This window comes from Lepus europaeus, chromosome 3 (genome assembly GCF_033115175.1).
Source record: "Lepus europaeus isolate LE1 chromosome 3, mLepTim1.pri, whole genome shotgun sequence".
Lineage (NCBI taxonomy): Eukaryota > Metazoa > Chordata > Mammalia > Lagomorpha > Leporidae > Lepus > Lepus europaeus.
The window spans coordinates 113594797-113616317 of NC_084829.1; positions in this window are offsets into that span (position 1 = coordinate 113594797).

Consider the following 21521-nt stretch of genomic DNA (forward strand, 5'->3'; position numbering starts at 1 on the left):
CAATTGTGCATTTAATCTATCTTAAATATTTTCAGTTACTTCTCCCATGTTGTTTAGTAGAATTATTTCCTATGGAAAACAACTCTTGGTTGCTTTGTTAGAATCATGTGCACTCAGTAACATATTTGGTTTTAGAAGTCCAGTGTTCCTGATAATTTTGTTAACATACTGTGAAAGATTGAAAATTTGATTAAGTCATATATATGGTATTTATTTATTAATTGGTGAGATTTATGTAACAGCAGCAAAAAAATAAAAATACATTGACTGCTAGTTGACTGTCCTTGAGCATATGCTTTTTTCTGTGGATAGAAGTAGGAAATTAGTCCTTTTATCAATAATGTAATAAAGAATGCTCATACCACTATTTCCAATTTAGAATTATTTATTTTCTCTTTTGCAAAAATGTGTTCCTGAAACCATTGAATCCCTTATGATATAGTCAAACATGTAACTTTATAAAATAACTATACTAGAATTATTACTAATAAAACTATTGCTGACAAGGTTTTATTCATAGCTAATTTTATCTTTCAAATGTTGCCTGCTAAGATTTACAGTCATAAACTAAGTTCTAAGTTTAGAGGGAATAATTATTTTCTCTGAGCAGTTATATCACCAAATTGATATTCATTTAGAGTTGTTCTGTCTTGTTTTCTTATTTTGCACATTTAAAATTTCTATTTGTTTTGTTTTCTTATTATATAAAACATCCCCACATGATTCCCAAGAAAAATTATAACTTGGTACATTTTTGAACTCAATCTTTTCCATCTATTCTCAAAATATATACAAAATATATATATACATACATATATATATACAAAATATATAAATATATATATCACTCTCCATTTCTTACACTAAACACACCATATCATATGTATTCTTGTGCACTTCTCTATTATATAACACTATATACATGTGTTCACCATGATTTACCATTACAAATGTAATGATTTACCATTACAAATAATTTCAACAGATAGTACACATAAACTATTTTTCAGTTTGCCCATGTACCTTTAGGATACATTCCTGATAATGTGGTTGAGTTTTACAAAATTTGATATAATTCTGCTAAACACTGTCTAAGTTCCCTACATGGGTTTTATTACTTTGCATTTCTATTAGCAAGGAATGAGAGAGTAAAGGTTTTACTGCACACCATCCAACAGTATATGTTGTGAAAATTTGTATTTTGGTCCATGTTTTCCTATCTGAAAGCTGAGATGTGGTATTTCAGTGCTGCTTCATTTATTATTCTCTTTTATGAGTAAATTTAAATGTCTTTGCTTTTGTTTCATGCACATCGTATATTTTCTTCTATAAACTGTCATGTCATTTGCAAATTTTATTTTAAGCTGCTGAGTTGTATCTTCTCATTTTATAAACTCTTAACTTATTTAAGATGTTATTTGTGATTATAAATTTCAAACAACTTTTCGGGTTTCTTATTCATCTTTTGAAATTTTCCGATTCAAGTTTTTAGTATTTGTTTAATAAAATACAATCATGTACTGCATAACAACTTTTCAGTTAGCAATGGAATCTATTTATGGCTAAAAGTATTCTTATCACTGTCACAGTCATCATAATGTTTGTGGTGATGCCAATGTAAACAAATTACTGAATTCCAGTATCATAAAAGTATAGCAATACAAATATGTATCATCAATAGTATTTGATAATGACAGTAAAGTAATATGATCATGAATTTATTATGTTATTTTTATTGTTATTTAAGGTGAATTTCTACTTATAAAAAAGTTTATAATAAATTAGTTTGCTGTGCTTCACTTGCAAAAATCTCACAATTCTTATGTTTACTACATTTTTTTTAACAGGAGGGGAATCACTAACTTTCTTTTATCTTAACAAGCTAATCATTATTTATTTTTATTTATTTGAAAGGCAGAGAGACAAAGACACAGACAGAATTCTTGCAGCCACTGGTTCACTTTCTGAAGAACTGTAACAGTCTGGATCAGGATGGTCAAAGCCAGGAATCAGGAACTTAATGCAAGTCTCCCATTTGGGTGGCATGGGCCTAACCACCTGCTGACTCTTAGGGTATACATTAGATGGAATATGGAATCAGAAGCAGAGCTGGGATTCAAATCTTGGCACTCTGATAATGGATACAGGCATTCCAAGTCTCGTTTTTTTTTTTTGTTTTTTTTTTTTTTTTTTTGACAGGCAGAGTGGACAGTGAGAGAGAGAAACAGAGAAAAAGGTCTTCCTTTGCCGTTGGTTCACCCTCCAATGGCCGCCACAGCCAGTGCGCTGCGGCTGGCGTACCGCGTTGATCCGAAGACAGGAGCCAGGTGCTTCTCCTGGTCTCCCATGGGGTGCAGGGCCCAAGGACTTGGGCCATCCTCCACTGCACTGCCTGGCCACAGCAGAGAGCTGGCCTGGAAGAGGAGCAACCGAGACAGAATCCAACGCCCCGACCGGGACTAGAACCCCATGTGCTGGCACCGCAAGGCGGAGGATTAGCCTAGTGAGCCACGCCGCTGGCCCAAGTCTTGTCTTAACTGTTGCATCAAACATGTACCCCAACCATATATTTTGATTGCATCAACAGGCCATGTTGAGTGATTGACCTATAAACATCTACATTTTTAACCAATACATAAAAATGTATATATTTATGCCATATCTTGTGATGTATCCATACATTGACTTATTGTGTAATGTTCAAATCAGAGTAAATATTTCTATCTCCTGAAACATTTATCTTGTCTTTAGAGCAAAAACATTCAAACTCCTCTCTTCTACATTGAATATATTTATCTATGTTATATGTATTATTAAATCTTATTTATATATACATAAAATATTATTGTTATCTATTCGACTGTGTAGTATAACACCAGAATTTCTCCCATATAACTATAGTTTGATATCAGTTAAAATCAACCATTTCCTGTCCCTCCTTCACACCTGGCCTGCACAACCACAATCTACTCTTAATTTGTATGAGATCAAATTTTCTAATTACTCATGAGTAAGATCATCCAGCATTTCTGTTCCATACTGTTTTACTTAACCTAATCTTATGAGAATAAACACAAAAGCTGTCTTTAAAAAAATTAAGAGTGAGAATAGGAGAGAGAGGAGGAAGAAGGGTGAGAATGTGGGAGGGAGGAAAAGTAGCGTGAGAAGAATCAATGTTCCTAACTCTGAATACATGAAATTCCTGAAATTTGCATATCTCAAATAAAATTAAAAAAAAAAAAAACTTTTGAGGTTGGTGCTGTGCTATGGTAGGCTAAGCCTCCACCTGGGGCAACAACATCTCATGTAGGTGCTGGTTCATGTCCTGGATGCTCTTTTTCTGACCCAGCTCTCTGATTATGGCCTGGCACAGCAGCAGAAGATAGCCAAGTGCTTGGACCCTGCACCTGCATGGGAGACCTGGAAGAAGCTCCTGGCTCCTGGCTTCAGGCCAGTTCAGCTCCCGCCATTAATTTGGGGTGAACCAGCAGATGTCTCCAATGCTACCTCTCAAATAAATAAATAAATCTTTAAAAAACTTTTCAATTCAATCTATATTGTTTCAAATGACAAATTTTTTCATGTTTAAGGTAAATAATATTCCATTGTATACATGTACCATATTTTCTTTATCATCACTATTTAGTGTATATCCAAAGGGAATGAATTCATCTAAGTTTGTGCAAGTGGATGTTCATACATACAATGTTCATACCATTGAAGAATTTGTCTAATGAATGTATTTCCATCATTATAGAACATATTATTTCATATCATTACTTTTTAGACATTTTGATTCACAATGAACAACATTTAACCAAAGATAGGCACACCATGTTTCAAACCAAGCCTCCTTTTAGTGTGTGTGTGACTTTCTTTATACCAATAAACTCTTAAAAGGTTGTGAAAAATGGAATTATGGGGTCAGCACTGCGGCCTAGCAGGCTAGGCCTCTGCCTGTGGCATCAGCATCACATATGGGGACCAGTTCATGTCCTGGCTGCTCCTTACCATCCAGCTTTCTGCTGTTGGCCTGGGAAACCAGTGGAAGGTGGCCCAAGTGCTTGGGCTCCAGCACCCATGTGGGAGACCCAGAAGCTCCTGGCTTCAGATTTGCACAACCTTGACCTTTGGGGTCATTAGGGGAGTGAACCTGCAGATGGAAAACCTTTCTCTCTTTCTCTCCCTCTCTCTGTAACTCTACCTCTCAAATAAGTAAATAAAATCTTTTAAAAACCAACCTAAAAGATAAATTTATTTGGGGACAAAGTATTTTTAAAATAATATATATAAGGAGTCTTCAAAATGCTCACAGAAAATGCATGTATGTAAAGGCTATGTATATATGAGCTTGTATAAGTGTGTTCATTTATGCATGAATGAATTAATTTGTGTCTATTTAGTGGAAATTTCTAGTCTTCAAAGATTTATTTTGCTGTGGAAATTTTTATAGTCAAATTTTTATCTCTCCTAGGATTAATTTAGGTAGATAATTTTAAAACTACTTTCAAGTATTTGCCCAGAGATAAGTAAACACCATTATTTTGTTTTTTTTTTTTCAAATACACTGTGCTTTGGATTATTAGTTCTAGTATTTTCCCATTTCATTTTCTTATTCATTACATGCTATTTTCCTCCTCATTATTCTTTTTTGTTTTTTGTATAACTTTTCATATTTCTGAGGTTTTCAACATGTTAATTTATTACATTGATACACATATTCAGTGTTATAAATTTTCCTGTTTTATGTACATCTTATGAATTATTTGTATCATATTTTGATTATATTTTCTAGAAACTGCAATGTTATGTGTCCTCTTTAATCCACATGTTTAATTCTGTAAAATTCTGTAATTTGAAGATTTTAAGAGGAAAGTACTTTAACATTGGTTTCATTGAAATGCTATTTGCTTTATTCACAGTTTGCTGTTGAATTTTTGTCTATGGCCTGAGAACCAAATTTCATTGATTTTTTTTTTTTTTGACAGGCAGAGTTGACAGTGAGAGAGAGAGACAGGGAGAAAGGTCTTCCTTCACTGTTGGTTCACCCTCCAATGGCCACTGTGGCCAGTGTGCTGCGGCCAGTGCACCGCACTGATCCGAAGCCAGGAGCCAGGTGCTTCTCCTGGTCTCCCATGCGGGTGCAGGGCCCAAGGACTTGGGCCATCCTCCACTGCACTCCTGGGCCACAGCGGAGAGCTGGACTGTAAGAGGGGCAACTGGGACAGAATCTGACGCCCTGACTGGGACTAGAACCCAGTGTGCCGGCGCCGTAGGTGGAGGATTAGCCTATTGAGCCGCAGTGCCAGCCTCATTAAAAATTTTTTATGTATTTGTAAAGAAGTATAATGTCCACTATTGGGAAGTACAGATCTATACATTATTGATTTTATTTTTAAATCTCAATTTTATCACCAAAATACTTTCTATTTGGGTTGTCCATGTTTAAGAGCGTTATGTGGAATTCTCTCACTCAAAACATGTCTTTCCAATTTACTTTTCATTTATTACAACTTCTACTTCCTAGAAGTTATTAAAGGGGTATTTGGTCCATAAAAATTAAGTATAATCACTGATTGGATGAGAATTAAATCTTACAGCATGGGAGTGTTCCTCATATTATTTTGATCCTGTGTCTAATCTTAGTCTATCTTTCTGTTTTAAATTCATTCAGTCACTTCTGAATGTGTTCAAGAATTGATTTTTTGTTTCTGAAAATATGCAAATTTAATGGATAAACGTTGGACAATTCTCCACTTTCAGGTAACCATTCTCATAAGCATTTGCGCTCAGATTCTGACTGTAAGTCTCTATGATCATATCAGCATACATCCGGCTAACAAACACAAAGGACTAGGACTTCCTTCAACTTCAAGTTCTAGTTTTCCCATAGGAAACCGCAAAAGATTGTTTACAATGCCTCAAGAGTGGCACATGGGACTCTGTGCTCTAGAGGAAGACGAAGTGGTGATGATACACATTTCCTACAATGTATAGTGTTCATAGTGGAAAATGCAAAAATGACTCATTAATACTCTTCAAATAATTGTTTTTAATAATCATATTGGTCAAGTTGGGTGTAGGAATGGTTGTCACTAGTGCTATTATATCACCTTGGTTTTGATATTAATCAGTTTGTTTGTGTGTTTATTTAAAACACAAGTAGGCCTCTTAAGTTTCTTCAGAAGTTCTCCTGTCTTCAAACTACTTTTGTAAGTGTTTCTGCAATTTTAAACAACCCATCAATCGGGTGAATGTAACAGGGATCTGTATCTGCTTGGCTATCTCAGGTACTGTTAGTCACTAAAATATGTTAGTGACCATTTTCTCCTATAACTACAGTAGATGAACTCCATCTTTATCACATGTATACATTGCTGAATGTTGTGAATTGCTTAATCATTTCTGTTGTGTGTCTTAGAAACAGTACTACTTAGCATTTCAATTTCCAAATATGATTTTTATCTTTTAATAGGCATGTTTTTCACATTTGCATTTTTGGAAAGACAGTATGTATGATCTTTAATTCTGTAAGTTTTTTCATGCTATATTAAATATTTAAGCATTTTCAGTTATTTGGTCTTTTGAATTTGCTTTTGTCAAGGTAGATGTTTTTATTTATCAAGCAGCATTTGCATTTTAGTCTTAGTTTTATTCTTATGCCAATAATCTTATCTTTGCCAACCCTTCTCCAGATAATGTATATTGCCAAATTGTTGTAAATAACCTTCTTCTCTCCCGGTCTCCAGTTTTACTCAATAGAACTATCTTGAAAAGTTGATTATTTTTATTTTTGCAGAAAAGATAGCACATTCTAACATCTCTTCCTCTTTTTCATATCTTAATTTTAATTCTCATAAATATATACAGTGCTTACCCAAAACTTGTCAAAATTCATTAATAATTTTATGATTACCTGGAATTTTAACCACTAATGGATTTCTCAGGAGGAGATTATATGAATGCTATTTCCAAGCTTCTATGTATTCATAACTTTTTGTCTATGATCTTTACTCTTGAAGAAAAGTTTGTATATAAAACACTTGGCTCACATTTTCTATCATTGAATATCTAGAAAGTATTGTCTTGTGGTTTTAGGTATAAAATATTTCATTTGAGGCTGCTGTAATCCTTACTTTCTTTCCTTTATACGTGACTCATCTATTACTAAAGGATTACTCGTCCTTATATGTAAGGGTCAACCACTGTTTAAGGAAATGTCTGAGTTTTGTTTATACAGAATATAACTTTTAAGGTAAAAATGTTTCTTTAAAACAGAAACAACTGGAGCAGGCACTGAGGCAAAGTGGGTAAAGCTGCCACTTGCAGTGCCAGCATCCCATATGGATGCCGGTTCTAGTCCCGGCTGCTCCACTTCTGATCCAGCTCTCTGCTATGGCTTGGGAAAACAGTAGAAGACAGCACAAGTCTTTGGGCCCCTGCACTCACGTGGGAGACCCAGAAGAAGCTCCTGGCTCCTGGCCTTAGATTCGTGCATCTCCAGCCATTGCAGCCAACTGGGGAGTGAACCCGAGGATGGAAGACCTCTCTGTCTGTCTCTGCCTCTCCTACTCTGTGTAACTTTGACTTTCAAATAAATGTAAATATTTAAAAAAATAGTTACAAAATGCATAGCTGACAAAGAACTTAAAAAAAAACTATGCATGGATTTCAAAAAAAATAAACCACACAATCAAATTATTTTAGGAAAGTTTCATGAATTAGAGTTAAAATTGCTTTGTATTTTCCCTTCAGGGAATCTAAAATGCATACATTCTATACATTTGCAAGTCTCTTATATCTCTTACATTCACTCCAAACCTTGTCATTTTAATTTGTTATTTATTTTACTTTCATCCTTTTCATCTCCTACATGTCATATTTTATGTCTATTGGTGTCAATGTTCCTAATTAGAGTTTTTTCTTGGATTTATTTTATTTTTTCATTTTCCCTTAGGTTCCTTATTTCTAAATTCTTACTCTTATATTATCTAGCAAAGGAATTTGTGAGCTTTAGCATTTATGATTTCTAAAATCCACAGAGCTGATTTTTATTTACTTTAATATTTTATTTATTTAAAATGCAGAGAGACACTGAGGCAGGCAGACAGAAATACAGAAAAATCTTACACTGCCTATTTTATTCTCCAAATGTCTACAGTAGCAATTCTGGGCCAGCCTAAAGCCAGAAGGCTAGAACTCAATCCAGGTCTACATGGTTGGTAGTGTCCCATGGCTTCCAAAGTCTGCATTATCAGGAAGCTGGAATGGGCAACAACGTAATGACTTAAACCCAAGCACTCAGATATTGGATTCAGGCATGACAGGTAGAAAGCTGTTTTATTACTGTTAGGAAGCCACGTTAGTTTTACTCCATGGATAAATTTTGAAATATTTGATATCTATAATTGTTACTATTCCATTGTGAACTCATTTAGAGTTTTTGAAATATTATAATGCAACATACATACCAAGATACTATACATAAGTGTACAAATAAATGAGATTTTTTGTTTTCTGAGCACACTTATAATTTGTGCCCAAATTAAGAGGAAAAAAATTACTATTAACCCCAGGAGCCCTCACAAATCTTCCTCCCATTTTTTTTTATTTAACATAGAAAGAAGAGTATATTGTCATTTGCATGGTATGATTCAGTGAAGCAGTATCTGTAACTAGTGATATGACACCCATAATTTTTGTATACTACATATATTAACTTTGCAAATAAAATAAAATATGTGATATTTGTCTTTCAAAGTCTGGCTTATTTCACTTAGTATAATGATCTCCATTTCCATCTATTGTTTTGCAAATGGCAGAATTTCATTCCTTTTAATGACTGAGAAATACTCTATCATGTATATATATTATATTTTCTTTTTGCAGTCATCAGTTGATGGAAATATAGGTGGACTTCACATTTTTGTTATTGTGAATTTAGGTCCTATAAACATAGGAATGCAACTTTTTCTATCATATGACAATTTAATTTCCTTGAGATATAGTCTCAGGATCAGGACTGCTGAGTCCTATTGTATATATATTCTTAGTTTTTTTGAAGAATCTCATAGTATTTTCCCCAATGGTTGTGCCAACTTGCTTTCCTACTAACAATGTATTAGGATACCCTTTTCTCCATAGTATCACCAGCATTTGTTATTTTTTGATTTTTAGAAAGTAGACATACTTGGTACAGTAAGGTGATTCCCCATGATGGATTTTATTTGCATTTCTTTGATGCAAGTGATACTGAACAATTTTTCATTTATCTGTTGATCATGTGTATTTCATCCGTTGAAAAATTCCTGCTTGCTCTGACCTCAGAATCAGCCCTTAAGGCATTCAGATCTGGCTCAAGAGCCCATGAGAGTATTTTAGGCATGGAAAGCCAAGACACTCTGGCCAAAAAAAACCAAACAAACAAACAAACAAAAAAAAAAACACACCTAAATGAAAGATCTCTGTGAGTGAGATCCCAGTGGAAAGAATGGGGCCATCAAAGAAGGAGGTACCTGTCTCTGAAGGGAGGAGAGAACTTCCACTTTGGCTATGACCCTGTCAGAATAAGATCGAAGTCAGCAAACTCAAAAGGCTTCCATAGCCTTGGCAACTCATGACTAGAGCCTAGGGAGATTACTGACACCATAAACAAGAGTGTCAATTGTTGTTAAGTCAACAACAGGAGTCACTGTGTACTTATGTCTCATGTGGGATCTGTCCTTAATGTATTGTCCAATGTGAAGTAATGCTATAACTAGTACTGAAACAGTATTTTTACACTTTGTGTTTCTGTGTGGGTGCAAACTGATGAAATCTTTACTTAGTATATACTGAATCGATCTTCAGTATATAAAGATAATTGAAAATGAAAAAAAAAACTTGGTTTTAAATTGGACATTGCATAGAAAATTAATCAACTTTTAAAAAATATCATGTAGGATCTCTGTCCTTAATGTGCTCTACATTGTGATTTAATGCTATAACTAGTACTCAAACAGTATTTTTCACTTTGTGTTGCTATGTGGGTGCAAACTGTTGAAATCTTTACTTAATATATACTAAACTGATCTTCTGTATACATAGAGAATTGAAAATGAATCTTGATGTGAATGGAAGGGGAGAGGGAGCGGGAAAGGGGAGTGTTGTGGGTGGGAGGGAAGTTATGGGGGTGGGAGGGAAGCCATTGTAATCCATAAGCTGTACTTTGGAAATTTATATTCATTAAATAAAAGCTTAAAAAAAGAAAAAGAAAAAAGAAATGGTGCCTGGATCAAGAATTGGAAAAGAACCAAATGAATGAGCTATCAATGTATCGGAAGGACCCAGAGAAATAACAAACCAAATCAAAATTTGAAAAAGGAAAAAAAAAAGTAAAATTAGAGAATAAGCAAAACTGAAATAAAATTAATATAAAGGATCAGTTAAATGAAAAGTTTTTTATTAAAAATTTGATATACTATTCGCCCAATTAACTGAAAAAAAAAAAAGAGTCCCCAAATGAATACAATCAGAGAAGAAAAGGGAACTGTAACAAATTTTCCACAGAAATAAAACGAATCAGCAGGTAATACTACAAAGAGCTGCATGCCAACAAATTGGAAAATCTAGAACAAATGAACAGATTTCTGAACATATAAAATCTACCAAAATTGAGTCATGAAGACATAGAAGACCCAGAGACCGATAACCAATACACAGACTGAATCAGTAATAAAGACCCTCACAACCAAGAAAAGCTTCATTGCTAAATCCTACCAGACATTTAAAGAATTAATTTCAATTCTTCTCAAGCTATTCAAAACAACTGAATAGGATAGAATCCTCCCAAACTCCATCTATGAAACCTGCATCACCTTAATTCCTAAGCCAGAAAAAGGTGCAACAAAGAAAATCATAGAACAATATCCCTGATGCAAACATAGATGTAAAAATCTTCAATGAAGTATTAGCTAATCGAATCAAACAACACATCACAAAGATGATTCACCCAGACTAAGTGGATTTATCCCTCAGATGTAAGAATGGTTCAACATTTGCAAATCAGTAAATGTAATATATCACATTAACAAACTGAAGAACAAAACATATATGGTTATCTCAATAGATTCAGAGAAAGCCTTTGATAAAATATGATATCCCTTCATAATGAAAACCTTAAGCAAATGGGATATAGAAGGAATATTCTTCAACACAATCAAGGCAATTTATTACAAAACCACAACCAGCATCCTATTGAATGGGGAAGAGCTGGAAGCATTTCCACTGAGATCTGGTACCAGATAGGGATGCCCACTCTCACCACTGCTATTCAATATAGTCCTGGGAGTTTTAGCCAGAGTCTTTAGGCAAGAAAAAGAAATCAAAGGGATAGAAGTTGCAGAGGAGGATTTCAAACTATCCCTATTTGCAGATTACATGATTCTATATATAAGGGAAGCAAAAGACTCCACTAAGAGACTTCTAGACTTCAAAAAAAGGAGTTTGGCAAAGTGGCAGGATATAAAATTTACACACATAAAACAGGGGCCTTTTTATACAAGGACAACGTCATAGCTGAGAAAGAAATTCTGATTAATCACTTTCACAATAGCTATGAAAAATAATAAAAACCTTGGAATAAATATAACGAAGAGTTGGAAGATCTCTATGACAAAAATTATAAAACATTAAAGAAAGAAATAGAAGTAGACACCAAAAAATTAATATATAGTCAAAATGTCCACACTACCAAAAGCAATTTACAGATTCAATGAGATCCCAATCAAATATCAACAACACTTTTCTCAGTTCTAGAAAAAAATGCTAAAATTTATGTGGAAGCACAAGAGATTCCAAATAGCTAAAGAAATCTTGAACAAAAATAAAGATGCTGTCATCATAATGCCAGATTTCAAGACATACTATAGGTCAGTTATAATCAAAGCAGTCTGGCACTGGCACAAATATAGACATGTAGATCAATGGAATGGAATAGAAACTCCCAAAATCAATCCATGCATTTACAACCAACTTATCTTTGACAAAGGAGCTAAAGTCAATCTATGGAGCAAGGACAGTCTCTTCAAAAAGTGGTATTGGGAAATCTGGATTTCCATGTGCAAAAGTATAAAACTAGACCCTGGGGCCGGTGCAGTGGTGCAGTAGGCTAATCCTCCGCCTGCTGTGTCGGCATCCCATATGGGCACTGGTTCTAGTCCCGGCTGTTCCTCTTGTGGTCCAGCTCAGCTATGGCCTGAGAAAGCAGTAGAGGAAGGTCCAAGTCCTTGGGCCCCTGCACTTGTGTGGGAGACTGGAGGATGCTCCTGGCTCCTGGCTTAGGATCAGCGCAGCTCCAGCCATTGTGGCCATTTTGGGGTGAACCAACATATGGAAGATCTTTCTCTCTGTGTCTCCCTCTCACTGTTCATAACTCTTATCTCTAAAATAAATAAATAAATAAATAAATAAAATCTTAAAAAAAAAAAAAACTAGATCTTATACCTTACACAAAAATAGACTCAACGTGGATCAAGGACCTAAATCTATGACTCGAAATCATTAAATTCTAGAGAACATTGGGAAAAGTATTATGGCACAGGAGATTAGGCTAACACCTGTGATGCCAGCATCATGCATGAGTGTTGGTTTGAATCATGGTTGCTCCACTTCTGATTGAAGCTCACTGCTAAAGTACCTGAGAAAGACAGAAGATGGACCAAATACTTGGGCACTTGGCACCCATATGGGAGAACTAGATGGAGTTTTAGGCTCAGAGTTTTGACCTGGCCCAGTCAGTACTCACCATTGCAACCAAACTGTAAAGTGAACCTGCAGATAGAAGATCTCTCTCTTTCTCTCTGTCTCTGTCTCTCTCTCTCTCTCAAATAAATAAAATAAATCTCTTTTTTTAAAGAATGAGGGAAGAAATAATCATTTCCCTTTTAGAAAAGCAGAAACCAAAAGGAAAATAAAGCCAGCGCTGCGGCTCAATAGACTAATCGTCTCCCTGTGGTGCCGGCACCCCAGGTTCTAGTCCTGGTGAGGGCGCCGAATTCTGTCCCGGTTGCCCCTCTTACAGTCCAGCTCTCTGCTGTGGCCCGGGACTGCAGTGGAGGATGCCCCAAGTCCTTGGTCCCTGCACCTGCATGAGAGACCAGGAGAAGCACCTGACTCCTGGCTTGGGTTCAGCACGGTGTGCTGGCCATGGCAGCCATTGGTGGGTGAACCAAAGGGAAAGGAAGACCTTTCTCTCTGTGTCTCTCTCTCACTGTCACTCTGCCTGTTAAAAAAAAAAAGGAAAATAAAAAATTCTTGAAGAAAATGAAAAAACAAAATATGAAAATAGGGGATATAGCAAGAACAGTGTTAAGAAAATGTTTAAAATAAGAGCAAACAAAACATGAAATTATTAGAGGGAAAGAAATAATAAAATGAGAGAATAAACAAAATAGAAATCTAAAAAAAATGCACAAAAATCAGTGAAATATGCCAGGGGATTCAAATACAATACCATCAAGTTTGCATGTCCCAATGCCATTTCACTAGTCCAAGTGATCAATTTCAGTTCACAATTGATCATAATGATAGGTCTAAGAGTCAAAGGGTTCACACAAACAAGACAAGTGTCTGCTAATACTAACTGATAGAATCAAAAAGGGAGAGAATGATCCAACATGGGAAGTGGGATACACAGCAGACTCACAGAATGGTAGATGTCCTAAAGAGCACTCTGGCCTCAGAATCAGCCCTTAAGGCATTCAGATCTGGCTCAAGAGCCCATGAGAGTATTTTAGGCATGGAAAGCCAAGACACTCTTGGGGAAAAAAAAAAAAAGAAGATGTAAATGAAAAGATCTCTGCGAGTGAGCTCCCAGTGGAAAGAACGGGGCCATCAAAGAAGGAGGTACCTTACTCTGAAGGGAGGAGAGAACTTCCACTTTGACTATGACCTTGTCTGAATAAGATAGAAGTCGGCGAACTCAAAAGGCTTCCATAGCCTTGGCAACTCATGACTAGAGCCTAGGGAGATTACTGATGCCATAAACAAGAGTGTCAAATTGTTAAGTCAACAATAGGAGTCATTGTGCACTTACTCCTCATGTATGATCTCTGTCCTTAATGTGTTGTCCAATGTGAATTAATGCTATAACTAGTACTGAAACAGTATTTTACACTTTATGTTCTGGGTGGGTGCAAACTGATGCAATCTTTACTTAATATATACTAAATCGAGCTTCTGTATATAAAGATAATTGAAAATGAATCTTGGCCGGCGCCGCGGCTCACTAGGCTAATCCTCCGCCTGGCGGCGCCGGCACACCAGGTTCTAGTCCCGGTTGGGGCACCGATCCTGTCCCGGTTGCCCCTCTTCCAGGCCAGCTCTCTGCTGTGGCCAGGGAGTGCAGTGGAGGATGGCCCAAGTCCTTGGGCCCTGCACCCCATGGGAGACCAGGAGAAGCACCTGGCTCCTGCCATCGGATCAGCGCGGTGCGCTGGCCGCAGCGCGCTACCGCAGTGGCCATTGGAGGGTGAACCAACGGGAAAAGGAAGACCTTTCTCTCTGTCTCTCTCTCACTATCCACTCTGCCTGTCAAAAAAAAAAAAAAAAAAAAGAAAATGAATCTTGATGTGAATGGAATGGGAGAGGGAATAGGAGATGGGAGGGGTGCGAGTGGGAGGGAAGTTATGGGGGGAAAAGCCATTGTAATCCATAAACTGTACTTTGGAAATTTATATTTACTAATAAATGTTTTTTTAAAAAAAGAAAGATTTTCAAAGGGGGAATAGCTGAAACAAGATTAGCAAAATTTGAGCAATTGATGAGGGTAAGTAACGGGATCATGAGCATTATTGCTATTTTTGCAATCACTGAATAGTTCCATAATTAAACACTTTTTAATGCAGAAAAAAATCAGTGAAATGAAAAACTGTGGTTTTTTGAAAAAAAAATTAATAAACTATTGGCTCAACTAACCAAAAAAATGGGAGGAGAGAGGAGGCAAATTGATAAATTCAGAGCTGAAAAATGAGATAACCATAGAAATACAACCATTAGGAATTATTACAAATAGGTAGATTCCAACAAATTGGAATATCTAGGAGACATGAATATACATCAGCACACATATAATTTACTAAAGTTGAGGCACAAAGATATAGAAAACCTGAATAGACTAATACCCAAGGCAGATTAGGAAATAAGACTCTCAGCAAAGAACAGCCCAGGACTGGCTAGTATACCTCAAGAAAGGCAGTATAAGCCAGCATCATATTGATTGAGAAAAGCTGGAAGCTTTTTCACTAAGCTCCAGAACCAAAGATGCCCAGCCTCTCCTTTACTATTCAATAGTAGCCAGAGCCTCTACGCAAGTGAAAGGTTTCAAAGGGAAACGAATTGAAAAAGAGAAATTCTAATTATCCATGTTTGCAGATAACATGCTACTTTATATAGGGAAACCAGAAGACTACACTCAGAGACTGTTGAAACTCAGGAAAATTCAACAAAGTTGAATATAAAAATTACCACAAAAAGCAATAGAATTATTATACAACAACAATGCCCTGGTTAAGAAAGAATTTGTAAGTTTAATACCATTCACAGTAGCTACAAAAAACTTTAAATTGATTGGGTAAATGTAATCAAAATTGCAAAACATTGATGAAAGAAATGAAACAAGGCTCCCAAAATGAAAAAGTCTCCTAGATTCATGGGTTGGAAGACTTAACATTAGCAACATGTCTATACTGTACTAAACAATTTAGAGACTCAATGTTATCCCAATCAAAATTCTAAGGAAATTATTCACAGAACAAGAAAAAACATGCAAAATTCATATGGAAACACAAAAGACTCCAAATAGCAAAAGCAATCGAAAACAGTAAAAAGAAAGGCAAAACATCACCACCTAGATTTCAAGACACGCTACAAGCCTGTTACAATCAAAGCAGTTTCATACTGGCACAAAAATAGACTTGTAGACCAAAGGAACAGATTAGAAACCCCAGAAATTAACCCACGCATTTACAATGTGCTATTCTTTGACAAACAAGCTAAAATCATTTCCTAGAAAAAGGACAAATTATTCAACAAACAGTACTGGGAAAATTATATTTCTACAGGTAGAAGTTTAAAGCAAGACAACTACCTTATACCTTATACAAAAATTAACTCAAAATGAATTAAGGATCTAAACCTAAGAACAAAACCTATGAAATTAATAGAAGAAAACAAATGAGAAATACCTGGGGCTGGCACTGTGGTAGAGCTGGTAGAACCACCTCCTTCAAGGCAAGCAGCCCATGTGCTGACAATTTCACTCCCATCTGCTCAATTTCAATCCAGCTGTCTGCTAATGGCATGGGAAAAACAACAAAAGATGGCCCAAGTGCTTTTCCCTTGCCTCCTATTTGGGAGACTTGGGTGAAGCTCTTGGTTCCTAGTGTCAGCCTGGTCCAGCCATAACCATTATGGCCATCTGGAGAGTGACCAGCAGAAGGAAGATCTCTTTCTCTCTCCCTGTTTTTCTGTAACTCTTTCAACTAACTAAATAAATAAACCTTTACAAAAATACCATGATTTAGAAGATACAGAAATAAGAGATCCTGTAGATATGTAAATTTCAATTTAAAAACACAAGAAACAAGAACAAGGAAGGCAATATGATTTCACCAAAAGAATACAATAACACAAATTAATATTAGATTGTGAACAAGGGTAGGTTGATAAAATGCCTGAAGAAGAATAATTCTAAGATAAGTTAAACAGTCTAATTTAATTTGAAAATCACTGCATAACGTTCATGAGAAATAAAACAAGATCTTAACTGTTCTGTCAAAAGCCTGCCCCGTTATATCTAATTTTTTAATCTTAGATTATGTCTATTTTTCATGGGTTCTTATTTAACTACTGGAGCATTGTTTATTTAATTTTTTATCTTTTTCTTATTTTGCTATCTTAGAGTTCAATGGTGATTCATTTTCCCTTCATTTAAGTGACGCAGCACTTTGGAAGCTGTTATGCAATGGTTTCTGTAATGTACAGGAAGGACTTCAATAGTTTTCCTACCTCACAGTTCAAGTTTCCCTACTTCGTTAGATCCGTGAATTATTTAAAAACATGATATTTTTCTGTAACTCACTTTAGCACACAGGGATAAGTGGGTGTCTGGGAATTTCTCATTTCCATCTATTTTTTATCCACAACTTTATGAAATACATTCTGCATTGCAGGATTTTATGGCATTGAGCTTTCTGAGATACAAAAAGAACAGAGTCATTTGGGTCTTCAATTTCTTTTTATAGTTAATTCTTGTTTCACCTTTTAATCTTTATAATCTTGTGACTTCTAGACGAGGATTCAAATAATTTAATATTTACATAAAAATAGCAGATTTCATATATTTCATATATGCAATTTTAAGCACATAATGATACTTCCCGCCTCCATCTTTCCCTTCCTTCGCAGCTCCCTCCCTCCCTTCTTCTTTCCTTTCATTCTTTGGACTTTCAATTTTTTAAATATTTATTTAAGAAATAAAGTTATAGACATAGAGAGGGAGAAATAGAGAGAAAGGTGTTCCACCCACTGGTTCGCTTCCCAAATGTCTACAACAGCCAGAGCTGAGCTGATCCGAACCCAGGAGTGAGGAGCTTCCTGCAAGTCTCCCACATGGGTGCAGGGGCCCAAGCACTTGGGCAATCTTCTACTGCTTTTCCAGACCATAACAGAGAGCTGGATAGGAAGAGGAGTAGCCGGGGCATGAATCGGTGCCCATACAGTTTGCCAGCACTGTAGGCGGAGGCTTATTAGCTCACTATACCACAGCAACATCTCCTAACTTTTAAATTTGTGATAACGTATATTCAATAACTTTAAAGTCACAGGCTTCATCCCCCACTAAACAAAGAATTCAACAAGTAGAAAGACTACTGGTTCACAGCAGTAAAGACAAGGGCTAGAAATCTCAAAATGTCAATTTCACTCAAATACATTACACTTTTATACTCTATGGATTAGGTAACACAAATCAAACAAAACATAACATTTGTGTTTTGGGGGGCTGATTTTACTAAGCCTAATGGTGTCCAGTTGCATTAATTTTGCTGCAAAAGACAGAATTTCATTCTTTTTATATGTGAGTAGTATTCCACATTGTATTTATACTGCATTTTCTTTAGCCATCAGTTGATAGACATCAGAGTTGATTATATATCTCTTAGCTATTTTGAATTAAGCAGCTAATCATGGAGGTACAGATAACTCTTTCACATGCTGATTTCATTTCCTTCAGGTAAATCAGGAGCCAGAATGCTGAGACATATGGTAGATCTATTTTCAGATTTTTGAGGAATCTCCGTACTTCCTCCTTAATGGCTTTACTAGTTTATATCCTCATCAATATGCATCAGGTATCTTTTCTCCACACCCTCAGCAGCATTTGTTATTTTTTTGATTTTGGGTTGATAGCCATTCTAATTGGGATGAGTGACAGCTCAGTGTGGTTTTTATTTGTATTTCCCTGATGGCCAGTGATCCTGAGCATTTTTTCATGTGTCTGTTTGTTGCTTGTATTTCACAGGATAAAAATCTTAATGTAACTTCAACCTAGCCCTCACAATTTAAGGTTTATTAAATAACCATATTGCAGCAAGCATTACTAAGCTCCCATTTGCTCCCATGTGCATCCACTAAATATTTGTCTTCTATTACAGCAGTTAAGGCAGATTAAATACAAAACACTTTCAAAAACAGTGGCCAATAACAACAGTGGAATTGAATAATGTACTAACATTAACTGTAGAACTGTGTCTGCCAGTTTTTGAATGTATCCATACATATGGCAAAGTTTAATAAATAGTGCTATTTTTACCCACAAGTCAGAATATTTTACTGACCCTGTCATTTTTTGTAAAGCAATATCAACAAATATAGAATCAAGTTTTTATATTTTGCAAGTTATCAGCACTTTTATATAAGTTCAGGAGCACAATGTTGGAGATTGCATGATTTTTTAAAACTTTTTTGACAAATCGAGAGTTGTGTGCCTAATAAGGATAAGATGTTCATTCATTCATTTCTCTAGCAACTTCACATCTGGTGTCCTTGTTATTCCACTTCAGTGAGCTTCTTCTTCATCTAATTTTATTACAGCTCATATGGGGATGCTGTGATTTATAAGCTGTGCCCAACGAGATGCAGAATTTACCACTTTATTGAGAAACAAAAAAGGATTTCTTACTCTTTCTAATTTGTTCAGCTCTGAGAAAATTTGTTTATCCATATATATATATATATATATATGCACAAAGATATAGACCAGACATATATGAAAATGTAGAGAATATAATTATTTTGTTATTTACCAAAGCCTAAAAGGGAACAGCATTAGAAAAGTGACATCAAAATTTGAATCCGTGCTCTAGAAGTAATATCTATGTAACCTTTTAGGTTACTTAATTTCTCTGATTCTATTTACTTCCCATCAAATTCAGGATAGTAATATCTATCCTGCGAAAATGAGATTAAGTGCAAAGTTCCCAGCCCTCTTTATTATTGAATAAATGTTTGTTTCATTTCAATTTCTCCAATGTTTATATTCTAGCATTAATAACATCATTATAACAGATTGTTCTCATCTATTTCTGCCTCAAAAACCTGTGGGGCAAAATGGTGGAGTTAGAAACATGCCAGGGGATTCCAATACAATCCCATCAAGATTGCATGTACCAATGCCATCTCACTAGTCCAAGTGATCAACTTCAGTTCACAATTGATCACACTGATAGGTCTAAGAGTCAAAGGGATCACACAAACAAGACAAGTGTCTGCTAATACTAACTGATAGAATCAAAAAGGGAGAGAATGATCCAACATGGGAAGCAGGATACACAGCAGACTCATAGAATGGTAGATGTCCTAAACAGCACTCTGGCCTCAGAATCAGCCCTTAAGGCATTCGGATCTGGCTCAAGAGCTCATGAGAGTATTTTAGGCATGGAAAGCCAAGACACTCTGGCAAAAAAAAAAAAAAAAAGAAGAAGAAGAAGACCTAAATGAAAGATCTCTGTGAGTGAGATCCCAGTGGAAAGAATGGGGCCATCAAAGAACGAGGTACCTTTCTCTGAAGGGAGGAGAGAACTTCCACTTTGACTATGACCATGTCGGAATAAGATAGAAGTCGGCGAACTCAAAAGGCTTCCATAGCCTTGGAAACTCATGACTAGAGCCTAGGGAGATTACTGACGCCATAAACAAGAGTGTCAATTTGTTAAGTCAACAACAGGAGTCACTGTGTACTTACTTCTCATGTGGGATCTGTCCTTAATGTGTTGTTCAATGTGAAGTAATGCTATAACTACTACTGAAATAGTTTTTTTTTTTCTCTTTCTGTTTCTGTGTGGGTGCAAACTGAGGAAATATTTACTTAGTATATACTGAATCGATCTTTGGTATATAAAGATAATTGAAAATGAATCTTGATGTGAATGGAATGGGATGGGAGGGGTGCGAGTGGGAGGGAAGTTATGGGGGGGGAGCCAATGTAATCCATAAACTGTACTTTAGAAATTTATATTTACTAAACAAACAAACAAACAAAAAAAACCCTGTGGGGCAGTGGCCAGCATTGTGGTGCAATTGTTGAAACTGCCACCTACGATGCTATTATGTAGTACCTAAATGAGCACTGTCTCAAGTCCGGCTACTCCCCTGCTGATCCAGCTCTCTGCTTATGAGGCTAGGAAAGCAGCAGAAGATGACCAAACTGCTTGGGCCCCTTACACCCACATGGGTAACCCAGATGGTTTTCCAGGTTCATACCTTGTACCTCGCCTAGCCCTGGTCATCACAACTATTTGGGGAGTCAATCAGCAAATGGATGATCTCTCTGTGTGTCTGTTTCTCCCTCTTTCTCTATAATTCTGTCTTTCAAATAAATAAACATATATTTATAAAAAGCCTGTAGGCTATAAAATCCAATGCTATCATATGTTTAATGATATATGAGAGGGGCCATAGAAATGAGGAGTGAGATGGGAATAGTTGATTTACTCATTTAAGTAATTTACTAATTGGCTACTTTATGTATCCATTGGGATTTGAAGCCATCTGGGGATGAAACAGCAGTTGGAGGATCTTTCTCTGCCTGACTCTCTCACTCTTCCTCTCCCCCCACCTCAGTAGCTCTGTCTTTCAAATACATAAACATCTTTTAAAGAAAAAGATGCAAAAGGAAAATAAATGCTAAGTCAGAGGTTAGTCATCTCTGAAACACTGTAAGTTAGCATTTCCTTCTGTGATAGCATTCCAAGGTCAGTTAGCCACACCCAAAAAAGGGTATGGTTGATAGGGTCCTATCCTTGGCACCAGAGTATTGCATTCAAAGAGATGCAAGATGAAGGAAACAGAATCAGGAAAAATGAGCAGTAAATTTTTATTATCAAATAACAATTTCCAAACTTTCAGAAAGAACACTTTCATGCTTAAGGTATTGCTTTAGTTAAGTTGTACAAATAGTCTCTAAAATTACTAATAAATAAATC